Here is a 17,113-nt window from a genome sequence, read left to right on the forward strand (position 1 = left end):
AGAATATGATAAATAATTTGAATTATAATACGGTTTTAAATTGATTAACTGTTGAAAAAATACGAAAATAAAGCTGTACTTGTAAATGCATATTAGTCGAGGACGTAGCTACTGACAGTGTTCCAGGCACGTAGCCAGAATTTCGTGAAGGGGAGGGTCCGTGACATGAAATACTGTGGCCATCACAAAAGGGGCTCGATCACTCTAAACTATTTTACTATCAACATATATTGGTTTGTTAGGACAATAAAATGAGGATATGTTGGCAAGTACTTTATTAACAAACTATGAAAAAATTTCGAGCAAAATAATAAAAAAAAGCATTGAAAAAGACTTTGCAATATTTACGTCCTTCACCTGTTTATTCAAATATAACAATTTTCCTTTCGTTATAACCTCAATTATAATAAACAGTACATACTGAATACTCTCTTGTAAGCTATCTTGTAATATAAATAAAATAAAGAATTTCTTTGTGTGTTGGTCTGTCTGTCTGTCTGTGTGCGGCCTGGGGACCAGGCGAGTGGACCGAGAGTTACCAAATTTTGGTCAGGGGTACCTTGGCCCAGGCCTGTGATCAAGGGGAAGCGTTTTTTTAAATTTCGAAACAGTGGGGTCTCAGGATGCGTTTACCGGAACCGGCTTGGGAACCAGACAAATTGACCGAGAGTTACCAAATTTTACTCACGAATACCTTGGTCCAGGCTCCAGTCCAGAGTTAAACGTTTTTGTCGAAATTAGAACCAGGGGGTCTCAGTGCGCGTTTACCGGGACATGTAAAAATAGTTGAAAATGACCAATATTTATTTATTTATTTAGCAATCACCAGATACAGCTCAGAGGCCATTCTACATTGAATATCCAACAACATTAACAATGGAAAGAATTTGAGAAGGTCTTGGCCAGGGTCTGTTTAATAGGTGCCATCCCGGCATTTGCCTAGCAGAACTGAGGAAAACCCTGGAAAACCTCAGTCAGAATGATAGGCAGCGGGATTCGAAGCCACAACCTCCCGAATGCAAAGCCAACGCTCTACCATTTCAGCTATTAGGGTTGAATTCATATTTTCGCGGTCGCTGAAATCAATGGTGAAAATCCAGTCGCATTAACTTCCAAATTCACGCTATTCGGCTCCGGGCCGGCGGTCACCGGAGGGGGGTGAGATACCAAGATATTTAAAAGTAATCTAAAATGACCGATATTAGTGTCAAATCCATAGTTTTCGCGGTCGCTGAAATCAATGGTGATACTTCCATTAGCGATGACTTTCAAGTATGCGGGCCGGGAGTCAGCGGGGGATGGATACCGAGACATGTAAAAAAAAATAGCCCAAAATGACAAATATTAGTATCAAATCCATACTTTTCGCGGTCACTGAGATCAATGGTGATACTCCCACAAGCGTTGACTTCCAAATACTGCCCCTGTGCGAAGCATGTGTATATTCAACTAGTTTTACAATATATGCGTTCCTTTCTCCTGTTGAATCAAATGCTAACAGAACTTTCTTTCAACATATTTTTTTTTGTTTTTATTGCTCCGTCAACTACTGTCGGTTCTAAATGACAGGTTAAAGTAGCAACATAAAATTGTCCTTGAAATAGCATGTTTGATACTGCAAGGATACAATGACGAAAAGTTATGATTAAAATTGTCCACGCTGTTACACAACGGCACCTTGTGCTTTCGAAAGCTTGAAATCTTCCTGACAAGTAGCAGGAACTCTCAGAATTCCAGAACTTTTCTTGAAATTTTAATTCCCTGACTCTTCCAGAATACCTCGCTTACCTCGCCAGTATATTGCAAGTAATACAAATCTCCTCATAAGAAAGAGTAAGCAAAAGCTTCCTGTAGTTTTCTTAATTTTTAACGCTGATCCTCCTTTTTGTCATTTCATTTTGTTTTATCCTTTCTTAATTGTTCATTTCTGGTCTCGAAGGGGGATTCGGATCCCCCGACCCCACCTTGGCTACGTGGCTGAGTGTTGATTACAGACTTTTTCGTGGAAGAATTTCATTACACTAGAGGTGAAAAGCAGTACTGCAAAAATACAGGTAATTCATATTGAGCACGATAGGAGACAATGTTCATTTCAGGTTTTCCAGTGCGGGGGGATTGAATAAACGATGGGTGAATATAGTACTGTGAAAATTCTGTTAACTCAGATTTAGCACGCTCGGGAAATGCCCTAGAAGGAATTTCGAAGCTCTAGGCCCAAGAGCCACCTCTATAATCATCACTGACTGCCATTTCAATAATGTGTTTTATGGTCTTATGTCCGTGATCCCATCCTTTCCCTCCCCCTTGATACTTGATACTTTTTCTATTCCGAATTGTTGTGCTAGTTTTCTGCCGAAACCTTGAGTTTTGTACTCTTATCGGTTTCGAGTTAGTTAATTATTTAAGTTTAGGATTCCCTTTCTTTTTCGAGGTTATATGAGACGTAGACTCAAAGATTGTGATGAAATTCAAACACAGTAATCGTCCAAATTTTGTAAGAGACTCCCACTGGGAATTGAACGTGTGTCTACGTGCACGAAAGGCACGCGTGTTAGCTTCTAGAGCAACGGAAAGGGCGTCACCATTTTCGAGTCTCTTCAAAATTAAGTTGTATTTATATCTTACAAGTTGTGTGTACTTGCAATATAAGAAAAAACATACATTAAAATTATAAGAAAATCTTAACAAAATTTTTATAATCGTTTAAGAATATGTTGAAAAGGCCAGAAATCTCTCAATCTCTCTCCCTCCCATGTTGTGGTGCTATTTGAAAACTATACTTTAAAAATAATAATAATAGTAGTAATAAACTCTACAGTTGCACCTACACCTTTGGATGGCAAATAGTCCAGTTTTTCTTAATGCAAAAGTTTACATTAATTAAATTCAAAAGTTGCATTCTAACTTCTTTTTAAATTGTATCAAAAGTACCACTATTCGTCTTAGCACTAATGAGAACTATGGATTCGCCTTTAATATCCGTCATTTTCGATTACTTTTAAAATGCCACTCTTCCCGATTCTTCAGGGATGAACTTGAACGGCATGGAAACAGTCATTATCCATATCAGCGACTGACCCGAAAACTATGTATTCAACACGAATATCGATCATTACAATTATTTTTAAATTGTTATCTCTTCCATCCCCACTCCTTGGGATACTAGGGGTTCCTTACCCTCCCGAGTATTTCTTTCAAGATTGTAAGACATATATGTATCAAGTGTAGTTGGAATTAAACTAAGTGTTACATAATTATGTAGGAAAAATGTTTTAAAAATAATGAAGGTGACTCTTGAACTGGAAGTGGCAGAAATCAACGGCTTCCGGTTTAAGATTGATCACTGTAGAGCAAAAGACGTTAGTAGAAAGCTAGAAGCTGTTTCCGAAAATCGATTAAGAGTCCTAAGAATGCATATTATCACTGTTCTTTACCTACAACTAAAACAGGAAGTGGTAGCGATTAACTATTTTCCTGTTTTTAACATTGATTGCTATGGAAGAAAAACTGTAATAGATAACAAAACGCTGTTTCACATAATCGATTAACCGTCCGTTCTCATCTCCATCCTTAACCCTATACTAAAACCGGAAGTGGTAGACATCAACCCTTTCCGGTATTAACGTTGATCACTGCAGAGCAGAAACCGTAACACGGTTTTCTACAATTGACTAAGAATACACTTCATCTTCATCCTTTACCCTCTACTAAAACTGGAACTGGTAGATATCAACCTCTATACGGAGGTAGATAGCAAGGCGCAATTTTCTGCAATCAATTAAGCATCGCAAGAATATAATTGTGTCACCAATCCAATCCCTCTATTAACACCGAAAGTGGTATAAATCTACTATCACTTCCTATTTCATTATTAATTAAGAAAATATTGTGTGAGCCTCCTTAGTGACTTCATCAATTTATTGAATACAAGCCTTCGTTTTGCTCTCAGACCCGCAAATTTGTTCGATCTAACGCTTTGCATCTCAAACCTGCAATCATCAGTGTTTGCTCGGCTTACGGCCTCGCACCTCACATACCTGCAAGTATACTGAATTTCAGTTGAAATACCTGGGGGCTTTGCTCCCAGGCCACCGTGTTTGTTCGGCCTATGGCCTTGCACTTTATATATCTGGAAGCATACCAATTTCATTTCAAATACCACGTTTCATGCCTTCAACTTTACGCAATCCCGAGATATAAACATCTTAGTATAATAATAATTGTAATATCCACCTCTATTCTTTTCCAAACACTTTTCTTCCTTTTTGGATCACAATCAAAAACGCTGAAATATGTATCTAATTATTGGGATTACAGAGTAAGATTTATAATAATATTGTACAGTTAGTACTTTGGTCCATTCCGTCCATTACTCCGCACGAAACTCTTGAATGAAACTGAATTTGGCTTCTCTTCTTTTGTAATTGATAGCTAGAGTAATTATCTCGAAAGAGTTCGTTAGTAGAGGGTCATAAACTAGGATGTTGTGGATCAGAAACCAGGAGTGATAGAAATCAACCATTTTTGCTTTTAACCTTGATCCTGTACACCAAAAAGGGTAATAGATAACAAGAAACCGTTTCCGGCAGTCGATTTAGCATCCCAAGAATACATTTCAACTACATCCTTAATACTGTATTGAAATAGAAAGTGGCAGAAATAAACTAGTTCCCGTTTTAACATTGAACGGGGAAAATAGTAATATATACCGAGAGGCAGTTTTGAGAAATCTTCTAAAAGATTGCAAGAACACCTTTCATTTCTATCCTTAACACTTTCATAAAACTAGAAGCGGTAGAAATCAACAATTTTCGGTTTACTTTCCATTACTGTGGAGCAAAGGCTGTAATAGAGAACGAGAAGCTGTTTTCGACAATCGACTGAACATCTCAAGAATACATTTTGTCTATCCATAACACTCTAATAAAATCAGAAATGACAGGGTGTCTACTAAAATTCCAAAATAAAATTTCATGACCTTTTCTTTAACAAACCATTACATTTAGTAACATTCTCAAAAGCGAATTCGAGTGCGACTTGGACCAATTTTCATGTAAGAGATAGAAGCGTGCTTTGCTTGTGATTTGGTAGCGTCTAAAACCATAGACGTTTTTGGTGGTAAATTTTGACGTTTTATAGAACAACAGTTTCAAGTATGTACTTATATTTGTACAGATAAAATGAGTCGTGATACAAAAGCAAAATTTCATGACATTTTCTTGACTTTCGTGACTGTTTTCTGTTTTCGTGACTTTTTAAAATCACTTTCGTGACCGATAGACACCCTGGTAATCCAGTATGACTTCCAGTTTAAATGTAATATACATACAACATGACCTATAAGAGACAGCGAGAAGAGTTTTTTTTTTAAAAAAAAAGAAAAGGAGTTAGCGTTCTTAAAATAGGTACCTTCTTTTCTTTTGTCCTGTAATCAAACGTAATTATTAGAAATCAACCTCTTCCGGTTTTAACGTTCATCGTTGTATAGTCTTGCTCGAGAAGTATTGACCACTCACCCTGCTATGAAAGATGATATTCTTGCAACCGCAAAAGGAAATTATAATGCTGTGACTCTAAATAAACTTCTTAATCGACCAAACAAAATTCACATTTATTTGATTTAATTTTAACTGTAGGTAAGACTACGGGCATTTTCATAGATAGGTGAGTGGCAAAATTTTCTTGAACAAGACTGCATATGACAAACGGCAATAAATAGGCACGGTTTTCGTATTTGATTAAGCGTCCCTATAATATATTCCATCTCCACTCTAATCACTAGTCTATAAAACTAAGTGGTAGATATCTGCTACAACTTCTGGTTTCAATTTTAATTGACAAATATTGGGTGGTCCTGTTTACTGTCTTTAAGAGATTTTGTTTTAAATAAGAAGTCCTAAAGCCAAATTTCATGTTTGTAACTTTCAGGGATTCTGAGATACCAATATGCTATTATATGAGTAATAATTCCTATTCTCCTCTTTTACTTCGCCTTTATTACTAAGAAATAAAAGAAATGCTGAAACACGTGTTAAATTATTTTAAATTGGAAATCCAAATACCAAATTTTAAGTTCCCAGTCCTATACGCTTCGGAGATAAGGGTATCATATTAAAATAAGTCTCATCCCAATTCCTCCTCTTTTCGTGAATTTTCAAAAATTTTTCTTACTGGTACACCACGTCACAAATCCTATGTAGGTGTAAATTCAAAGTTTCTAGATAGTCCTTAGAAATGTAGCTCCTAATCTAGGTGTACGAGTCTCTGACAGAACTAAATTTAAAATTACAAATATTACGAATGTTGTAACAAACATTAAATTAAATATCATTTAAACACGACATAACTAATGTGTAAAAACTGTGGTTTCATTAAGGGCAAAATTGGTAAAATATAATATTCCACTGCACTATAGTGCTATGCAGGAGTCTTGCTGGAAATAAATATAAATTTGTGAGAATATGGCTTTTATTATTTACTATTATTATATGCAAGCCCGTTCTTCGTACGGGTAGAATAGGTTTATGGGAAATATTTAAAAGTTATTTTTGATCACCCTTTCCCCGTTACGTAACTTATTTGAACAAAAGTGAAATAAAGCCCCTAGCTCGACTATGTTTAAAAATGTGTTTCATACGATGCAGTATTTATTCGTTGCAAGAAATCTAAATTCTCTTCTGCTTTTACGATTCTTTTTTTCAAAGTGAGTTTATAAAATAGAAATGTCCCATGTGCTAAATATATTTATAATTTATTTCAGACGTTTCAAACACTTTAACACCCTCTAACCTCTTTTGGAAGCAGAATTTTCGAAAATGCTGGGGCATGTTCACATGGTGACGTCGTTAAGTAAAAGGTTTATATACCTAGTTCATCTCCTTGGCTTGGAGGTTATTTAATTTTTGCCTTATATATTTACTCCTCCACCCTTTTAGGATACGAATTTTAATGAAACTGACATGGTTAATAAATGGCTTCAGCAAGTGTTAACTATGTTCTAAAATTCTCAATCATTTTTCATGAGATGAGACGGAAGTGCAATTTCCTAGAACGCTGGGTTGCGTGTCTATTTGGTTTTTATATTAAATTTCATGTTCATACATGAGAGATTTGTATGGTACTGTACTTTTAGCAAATATTTTAGACGTGACTCCTCCCCTTAGGATACGCATTTCAGTGAAAGTGTTATGATGATACCATGCTCTAGAATAGTTCTAAATATGTTCAGTAATTCTCCTGGAACATTCTATGATGATAAGACAGCGAACGCCGATTTAAATGTTGAGATATAATTAAATTATTTCTTCCTTCCTTATGCTTAAAAGGAGAATTTCGAAAACTCTGAAACGTATTCCATTCTTTTTAGTTCAAAGTTTATATACCAAGTTTCACATTTCGAATTTAAGCGAATTTCACATTTTATGACTTTTTCTGATAAATAGTGGTACATTTTAATATTATAGAAATCCGCTGTCTTCTCCATCTTTAAAATAGTGGAATTTCCGGAAACATACGTTCAATTATTTTTGGTTAAGAAGTCAAAGCCAAATTTCACACCTCAAACTTAAGCAAATGCAGAAAAGTTAATAGGTAGATACTATCCTTCATCCTTCTCTTAGGACATAATTTTCGGAAAAGCTGTACATGTAATGGTTTGTTTTTAAATGAGTTTAATTTTGAAATTGCACGTGTCCAATATAAAGAAGTCTTACATTTATCATTTTCAAAAAATAAATGAAATAAAATACATTTGAAAAATTATTGTTATACGAATTACTCCTTCCTTGTTTAGGTGCGGAATCTACCGAAACTGTGAGAAACATGTTCAGTTATTTTTGATGGTTAGTTTATATGCCCAGTTTCATCTTCCTTACATCATGGATTAGCAAGACACACTATCCTTTAAAAAAGGTATTTACGCCCCTAATGATACATATTTCCGAAAATCCTTCCTCCCCCATCACATCACGTTTATATCAACACGTACAAAATACATTATAATACAGAATACATAATATATATTTTTCATGTATTATCTGTCAGAAAAGTAAATTTACATCTATTTTGCGAGTCTGGCATTCCTGTGCTCCATCCGTGGAGAGCATGAGAATTAAATCAATCAAATGTGTACTGAGAGGCAAGAAGAAAAGTCTAATCTGAATAAGACATTGCAGAGGGGCACAAGTTGTGAATACGAATAATGCATAGTGTAAATAAAGGACGACAACCAAAGAAAAAGCCAGAAACAGCTGCTAAACGAAAAAAAAGAGTAAAATTGTCGAAGTGGGAACATAAAACACAAATACAAAAAATACGCCGAAAACTAAATATTTAACACGCCATGATCTTGGTGTAGTGGTTAAGGTGCTGGCTTAAAAATGCTAAGGACGTCAGTTCGAATCCCCGGCAAGGACATTTTTGAAAATTTTTGTTAATAATACATACAGCTCATGAGAAATGGTAAAAGAAGTCGGAGTTAGTCTTTCGTAGCAATTATTATTGGAAATGTTTAGTACTGATAATTATTTTTGTATTTGCGTATTGCTTTTATTCTTGTCTTCATTTCGAAAGAGAAGAATATTCGAAAAAATGCCACCAAAATTCCTCTTATTTTGAATGTAAACGCCATTTGCAATTAGTAAAGAATAAAAATTGAACGTTCGACGTAGCTGCAAAAAGTAAAAAATATGGAAGTGGAGGGGTTCGCACCCATACTCATGGTTATTAAAAATACAATTCCTACATGCCTTACACCTCTCGACCATGTTCCTACGTTAACAAATAACAAGCTTGTGTTTAGGTTAGGCTGGTCAATACGTTTTGCAAAGAAGCCCGGTTTACCTATGACGCCGCACAGGTGCGAGAAAGGAGAAGGGAGCGAAACACTTTTTCTCTCTCCCTCTGTGTGTCTATTTATCTACCTATCGGTACATACATATATATATATATATAACGCTATTTTAAAATGCCAAAACCACCCTAATTTTCAGCGGATTGAGATGAAACTTGGCACAAACATTAACTGTTGAAATATCTTGATGAGTTCGTTAACCAGAATAATCAGATGAAAATGTTCAAAATGGCGGCCCTTCAAACTCTTAAAAAGTTCCAAGGGAACCAAATTTCGCCCATAAATAGGTATTCAAAAAGATTGAGTAACTTTTCCTCTTTTATTGAAGTATTTGTGTGCAGAGACTTATCCTCTTTTATTGAAATATTGGAGCCGATTAATCGCCTAAACAAGGTTCACGTCCTTTCGCTATGGTCAGGCTTTTTTTGCAAGAGTGGGGATATTTTCCTATCGGAACAAGATGATTATTAGTGACGATATTAATTTACACATTGAAAGTGAAGTAAGTTGGGAAATGTTATTTGAAAGAATAATATAATAAATGTGCTTTCCCCTAACACAAGAGAACTATAAATCATGTATTTCGAGTTCGGGAGCGTGAATGGCGAGAAGTGTTATTTGATTTGCTTTTTAGTAACACATTGCATTACAAATAAAGGTAGGCAACATTAGTGATAAGCAAAACAACAACAATAATAATAATAATAATAATAATAATAATAATAATAATAATAATAATAATAATAATAATAATAATAATAATAATAGGTGTTGTTTGTGGGAAGGGAATATATTCCTCAATTCTTCTTCAAACGTAATGATTGTAACACCATATCTCCCTTACAAACAAAATATTAGCAATTTATATCGAGAGAACGGGAAATTGTATAGTGATGGGAGCAACGTTGGACAGTATGCACTCATAGTACTGAAAAAATAAGCGATTTCAATGCAAAATGAACGAAGGGTCATGTCATGGGGAGTCATAGGGCCACGGCAGAACCCTCTTTAGGCAAAATGTCGATAACTTATATCGAGAGAACAGGAGATGATAGTGGGATGGGACCAACGTTGGACACCGTGGACCCATAAGGCGCATCGAAAAAATTAGAAGAGTGGGGGGCGCTAGACAGCCTTACTTATTTCCACATAATAATATAAAATTATATTGTCGAAATACACACTCGAGTTAGCTAGTAATATTTCATATTATTATTATTATTATTATTATTATTATTATTATTATTATTATTATTATTATTATCAACAACGTCTTTTCGGTACGTGTGCATGTTTGACATGAAACCAAAGAGAAGATCCATCATTCGTAGAAAGAATAAGAATAGCCAATTACTTTAACTGTGAAGAACGGCAAAAAATATGAAAACAGTGACTACCTGCAGCAAAAACAAACAATACTTTCTCTCAAATGGATAAAAAATCAAGCCGAGATAGATTCGAATTCGGAAGGACGGTGCGAAAACCCAGTGCTTTGTCCGCTTTTTTTTAACTGACTCACCGAACATGTTTAAGTAACTTACTTATTGCTTATTTTACTTGCTTCACTCGTTTAACTTTGTTTTTTCTAATAACTTATAACGAAGGGACACGAACAAAGAAACATCGAGGACAGTTAACAATCATAAATGCTCCCCCAACGGGAATCGAACCCGGGACACCATACACAAAGGCGCACGTGCTAGCCACTAGACCAGCGAGTAGGACACCGCTCACCCCTGTGTCGTTAGGGATTTCTACCAATGTATTGCCATCTATCACTTCTGTGGGCTGTATACTATGATCACATGTTCCTTCTTTCCTGGAAGTGTTAAACCTACATTCTATGTAATTACTGAGGTGTTTAGACCTACATGCTCTTCATATAATGTAATAAAAGGGTAATAAGAAAAAGAATAAGAAAAAGAACATTGCTTGGACAAAACGGAAACTATTGGCATCAGAAATATTTATCTACGAGGCATGCGCAGTAGTATAATTCAGAATATTTACTGTTTAGTTCAGTAAACGAAGAAAGGGGTATAAAAAAGCAAATATGTCGCGATCAACGAGATCGACCATAGTTGACAGAGGCGGAAGCAGACGTGTAGTAATACAACAACTTGGTTAAATTGATAATTCGTTCTGTATCATGCAATAGATCGTATCACAATTTTAGGGGAAAGCAGGGAAATACTAACTTACGTTATCATATAATAAGCTTTAGTAACAAGATCATATAAACACAAATGGTTGAAACTGGGAGTACTACATATTGGATTTAACGAAATCCGTTTAGATATTCAGTGGTTTGCTGGGTTGTATAAGACACAAAATGATAAGACACAATGCAATTCTTCATACCTCAGCTTCCAGTAGCTAGATACATGCAATTTCTGGTTACATACTGAAACTCCTGTCTGATTTTAATACATGACGTATTGCAAGATACAAAATGCTTTGCATTACTTGTTTGTTTGTAGAAAGCTTCTTGCTTATTGTTCTGAAAGGTTATGTATAAACTAGGGAAGGCCAAATCCGGAATTTTTACTTTCCGGACTCCCGAAAGTAAACCCGGACAAATTCCGGAATTCGGAAAATTCCGATTTTGGAATTAATCCGGAATTCGAAAAAATCCGAAATTTAGAACGAAATTTGTGATTTTGTTAACATTCCGGAATTCGAAAAAGTCCGTATTTTTTCGAAATCTAGAGTTTTTCTCAATTACGGAATTTTTTAAATTCCGGATTCTTTCCGAGTTCCGGAATTCTTCTCAATTCCGGAGTTTAACTGAATTCCATAATTATCCGAAATCCGGAAAATGAAAACTCCGCTTCCGAAAAATGAATTTATTTTGGTTAATATGAATCATGGCGGAATTAAGTCTTTGACTAGGTAATAGCAACTGCTGTGAAAGAAATGGAGAGTGCGAGTATTCAATCTGTCATATCTGTAGTTTCATGTGGAGAGAAAACAAATTTGTGAACCAACGGTTTAAAAACAGCTTAAGTTATTAATGTAAACTTTCCCGACATCATGAAAGAAATACGAAAGACATTTTAAATCAAAGAAATATAACATACAAGTTTGCAAGCGGAGACAAAGAAACCTAACGTAACCAGACTAAAGACGAATCGTTTACGCGTAAAGATCGTGGTTCAGTGGTCAAGCTGCTTGTGCGAATCCACGTCGCATTTTTTTTACTTTAGGATTTTTGTTGGCGATTGATCGGCGATGACATACGTTTTATTATATTCAGATATTTGAATACTCGGATGTTTCAATACTTGAACTATCAAATTTTCAGGAATAATAATAGTAATAATTATAAACTAGTAATAATTATTATTATCTCGTAGAAGATTAAAAGCTAGGAGTTAATTATCGCTCAGGTCATACCGTTACAAGCAGAAACGTGACATTTGGAAAGAATATTTCGGTTTGGTTTAATGTTGCCCACGAGAACAGGAATTTCTCATCTCGCTTCTAAAACAAACAAAATAACATGAGAATTATCATTTTATATCTGAGACGGGACAAGGCTAACTCAAAATTTGGAGATGATAATCGAGACGAGACGAAAAGTATCATAAATATTTCCCGTCTTGTCTCGATTCCCGAAATAGTGTATGTCCATTGTTTAAGTAACAATTGCTCTGTAGACTGAATCTCATAGGCTATTTCGTTACATTGTATTTCAGAGCTCATTGAATTATGGTCTGTGTAGGTATTTTTGTAGCAAAGGTTTTATATTTACCTCTGCATATCATAAAAATTAGTATATTATATGCCTTACTGTTGCGTGATATTCAGTTATTTTTATTAGTTATTGTTCTTAAAACAAACAGTAGAATACTTTCTACATGAAACTTCAGTGGAACACTCTAGTTTAAAATTTTGGTAGTTGCAGAGGTGTGTTTTGAAGGTACAGAACCCTTGCCCCGAAATCTCTAATTTAAGTAAGTTTTGCCAAATTTTACGGCAAGTTCAAAACTTTTAATGCCATTATTATTATTATTATTATTATTATTATTATTATTATTATTATTATTATTATTATTATTATTATTATTATTATTATATCAACACCGTGTATAATCTTTAAAAGATATGCGGTTTGTATCTGAATAGTAAAAGGTAATTGACTGTCGATCTCGGTCGTCGAGAAGTCTTCAGGAGGCAAGGACATAGGACACGTTCTGGGTTTGAGTTCCGAAGGGGCAAGTATTCGGGCTCGAGCCAAAAATTGTTAGAAGTTATAGGCTTCAGCCAAACATGTTCAAAACAACTGGGACCGGGTTTAGGCTTCTCAACGGCTCAAGCAGCTCGGCTTATATTCACTACCGAACCAAACCGAGAAGTGAGTCGAGCCAACAGCTCACCCAACCGAGCCGATTTGAGCCATCGGCTTAGTTGAGCTGAGTCAAACCGTGCCGATGAACTAGTTTCAACTTAGCCGGCTCAGGTCATCGGCTTAATTGGGCCCAGCCGACGGCTCATCCCAACCGAGCCGAATCGAGCTATTCGCTCCGTTGATACGAGCCGAACTGGTTGATATCACTATCCGGGTTGGTCTTCTGCTTGGGCTCAAGAATTCGACCGTGCAGGTCTCAGCCTTGATTTTAAGAACTACAGTATATACTAATATCGGTGACTACGACATTTGAGGCTGTCTCCTAATAATAAAAAAAACTCTTGTCCTCTCATCATCTAGACGAGACGAGATACACTAAAAATGCCCCAGGAGATGCACTAAAATTACGAGACGAGATGCACCCCTGTCGTGAGCAACAGTAAAAGTATTCCACATTACTCCATACAATTCTCATGGCTTTCGCTTTGCAGTCTAATCAGGCCATTATTTCAAAACGAGTTAAAACGAGCTGAACAAGCGAGCGAGCCATTATGAAACTCGACTCAACTCGAAACTCGACCTCGAAAACAGCGCCTTGGCTCGGAACTCAACTCAAGAAAAATGCCTTTGACTCGACTCGGATTTAACTCGAGTCGCGTCGAATTTTGGTTCGACTCGTGCTCATCCGTATTCGTATTTGTATTTTGTTTCCACTTCAACAATTTCTACTTTTTTTCTCCATTTACCTACTGTTTCTGGATTTCTTTGTCGGTGTCGTCCTTTATTTACACCATGCACTATTCTTATTCCCAGCTTGTGACCCGCTTCAATGTCTTATTCAGTTAAGGCTTTCCCCTTACCTTGTCTACACATGTGATTGATTTAAATCTCACTTTCCAATGAAAAATTATTATTATTATTATTATTATTATTATTATTATTATTATTATTATTATTATTATTATTATTATTATTATTATTATTATTATTATTATACTATTGAACTTGCGCGGCGAAATTACTGTATAATATCATTTGTGTAATTTTACTCCATTGTATATTATTTAGTTTATTAATGGGCACTAAATTGTCTCCAGATCATCGAATAAATTAACTTCGGCATGCACTTTGGTGGAAATGTCATTAGAGGAGCATTACCGTTTCGTTCCAATCATCAGAGCTGAACTTAGCAATATTTAGCTTATGATGTTGGATGAGATGATAATGTAAGGGTGAAGTACTGGACTTGTGAGTAATACAGATAATCAATATAGCTTCAGAACCTTTTCAAGTTCCATTTTCAAAGCAATCGTGAAGAATCAAAGAGTGACTTTTCGTATTAAATGAGCAATCCTTAAGAAAGAACACTTGTATAATGATAGAGACGATTTACGCATGTTAATTGGGAAAGGGCAAGGAAATTACTAGGACATTCCAATCACTTTGTTCATCTGCAGTATGCACTTTTTAATTTATCTTTCTAAGGAAAATACAATACACCATTTGTTATTTTAAACTAACTTTGGCTCTCGCAATCGGTGGAATATGATGGTTTCTGTAATAGGTACTTTTTTGAAGAAGTTTGCTTATTGTAGAGACTTACATGTGTGAAATTCGGAACAATTTCGTTTTATCGATCACCGCCCTCTGATTCATAACCCTGATTAGATATACTTGCTTCCTCATTTTCATTGAATCATTTCTCTAATAAGTGTCAGTGGAATTTTTACTAAGTTTTCACTTAACATCTCAAACGGGTAATACGCTCTCTTTTACCACCTCTCACGTGCTGTATGCATTATTTAAAAAAAACATTCAATTTGTAGTGTATTCGAACTTACGTCCTTTGTATTTTCAATCTAGCTTGTTAGCCACTACATTCCTGCGTTCTAACGATCTAGAATATGAGAATTAAATCAATACAGAGAAAGCGGAGAAAAAGAAAGTATAAATTGTCGAAGTGGGAACATAAAATACAAATACTAAGATATATATTCGAACAACTAAACGTTTACCAAGCAACGATCTTCGTGTAGTGGTTAAGGCGCTAGATTACAAATCCAATGAACGACGGTTCGAATTGCTCCAAGGAGTATATTTTTCTTAGGTTTTAAAAATAATGCATAGAGCACATCAGAGGTAGTGAAAGAGAACGGATTATACGTTTAATACGTTAAGTGAAAAAGAGTTAAAATTTAGGTGAAATTTATTATCGAAGTAAAACAATGAAAACGAGGAAGCAGGTATTTTAATCAGGGGTATGTATCAGAGGGTTGTAATCTCAAAAACTGCAAATTTTCCCGAATTTCGCACATGTGAGTCTCTACGATAGGCAAATTTCTTCAGAAATGTGCCTATCGCAGAGACCATCTTGCCAGAAATGCCGTAAAAGTTCAAAGCAATTTTGGCCTTTTGTCTATCATCACCTCTGAAACGGAAAGAGAGAGACAGAGAGAGAGAAAGAGGTGTTCCCGGAACTGAGAGTAAGGTGCTTCCATTCAAATCAACGAGTTGACAAATAGACGCTTACATAATGAGAATGCGGAATAGAAACAAGTATAAAACATCGAAGTTATAATTGCAAGCATTATCACCTAAAGTTCCGTAACCGTGACGGTCAGTTAAACATGATCCGATGTCGGACGTTGAGAAATAATTTGATAATGAAATGAAAACAGAACTTTAGAAAATACATTATTATGATGCACTAGACACAACATGATTGCCTGTTTCTTCTCCTCATGTTAAATTGTTTCATTTTAGCGATGCGAGACGAAGCCTGGTCTCGTCTCGTGGCTAACCCAGTGTCATCTCGTGTTTCCGAAACAAGACAAATTGTTATCTCGTCTCCTTTCCTCTAATTTTCTTTCGTAAACCTCATAACAATAGAAGTAAAATTGGAAGCCCTGCGAATTCGGAATGTAACGAAGTTTACAGGTTACAATTGATAATTGGACAAGAGAGGGCTATGGAATGCTCTCGAGTCCAGAGAAGGACATGCCACGTCTTGTGTCGGATTTAACAAACCTTATATTGTCTCTCTCATGCTGAATTGGAAACCTCTCACCAGAATTGAAGTGGGTCTTGTGTCAAGTGAGACATGTGGGTCAAGATGTGTAAGTCGGTTAGTTGGTCGTGAGTCAACAAGATGTGACCCACTGGAATCCACCACCCACCGTGACCCACCATAAATCAGCGATCCACCATAACCTACAGACTCACTAAGACCCACCGACACACCCTGCTTAGTGCATTGTATATAGCATCCTCTGAACAGTAGTGAATATGTCTACATTTTACTTTTAGGGTCTCTATTTTCTTTTTTTCTTTTTTGACATTTGTTTCTATTTAGTTACCTGAGATGACTATATCTTACAAGGAAAAAGCAGAGTTTGTTAAATGAACTTTCGCGAGGTAGTAATGCATATTTAAAATGTTAATATTACAAACTGGGAGAACGCAATAACCAGAAATTGCCTAGAAAATGCGTCTTAAAGTTTCGACTCGCTGTATATATATGATACGACGCCTAAACTTCCCAAGTGACGGTGTGGCAGAGCGTGGAGCATTCATGATTCACGTGTAAAGGATCGCAAGTGCGATTCCCAGTCGAGTCAATTTGTTTTTGCTTTTACCAATAATGTAGTCATTTATAACTACAAGTTAAATATTAATTCACCATATGTTTATACTGCATGAAACAATAGGAATTTTTAAATCAGTTGTAAAACGTTTCAATGTTTCATGCGAACTAGATACAAGTATAACCAATTTCGTAAAATCGTTAAATGAAAAATTTTCTTGACGATTCGTGTCTATATGTGTGGACAGAGTGCGAATTGCAAGGGGGAATATTCGGAAATCCCCTTTGGGTATACCATACATCCAGTATTCCCTAGCGGATTTTCCCC

This window comes from Thermobia domestica, chromosome 5 (genome assembly GCF_964235325.1).
Source record: "Thermobia domestica chromosome 5, izTheDome1.hap1.1, whole genome shotgun sequence".
In the NCBI taxonomy this organism is placed as follows: domain Eukaryota; kingdom Metazoa; phylum Arthropoda; class Insecta; order Zygentoma; family Lepismatidae; genus Thermobia; species Thermobia domestica.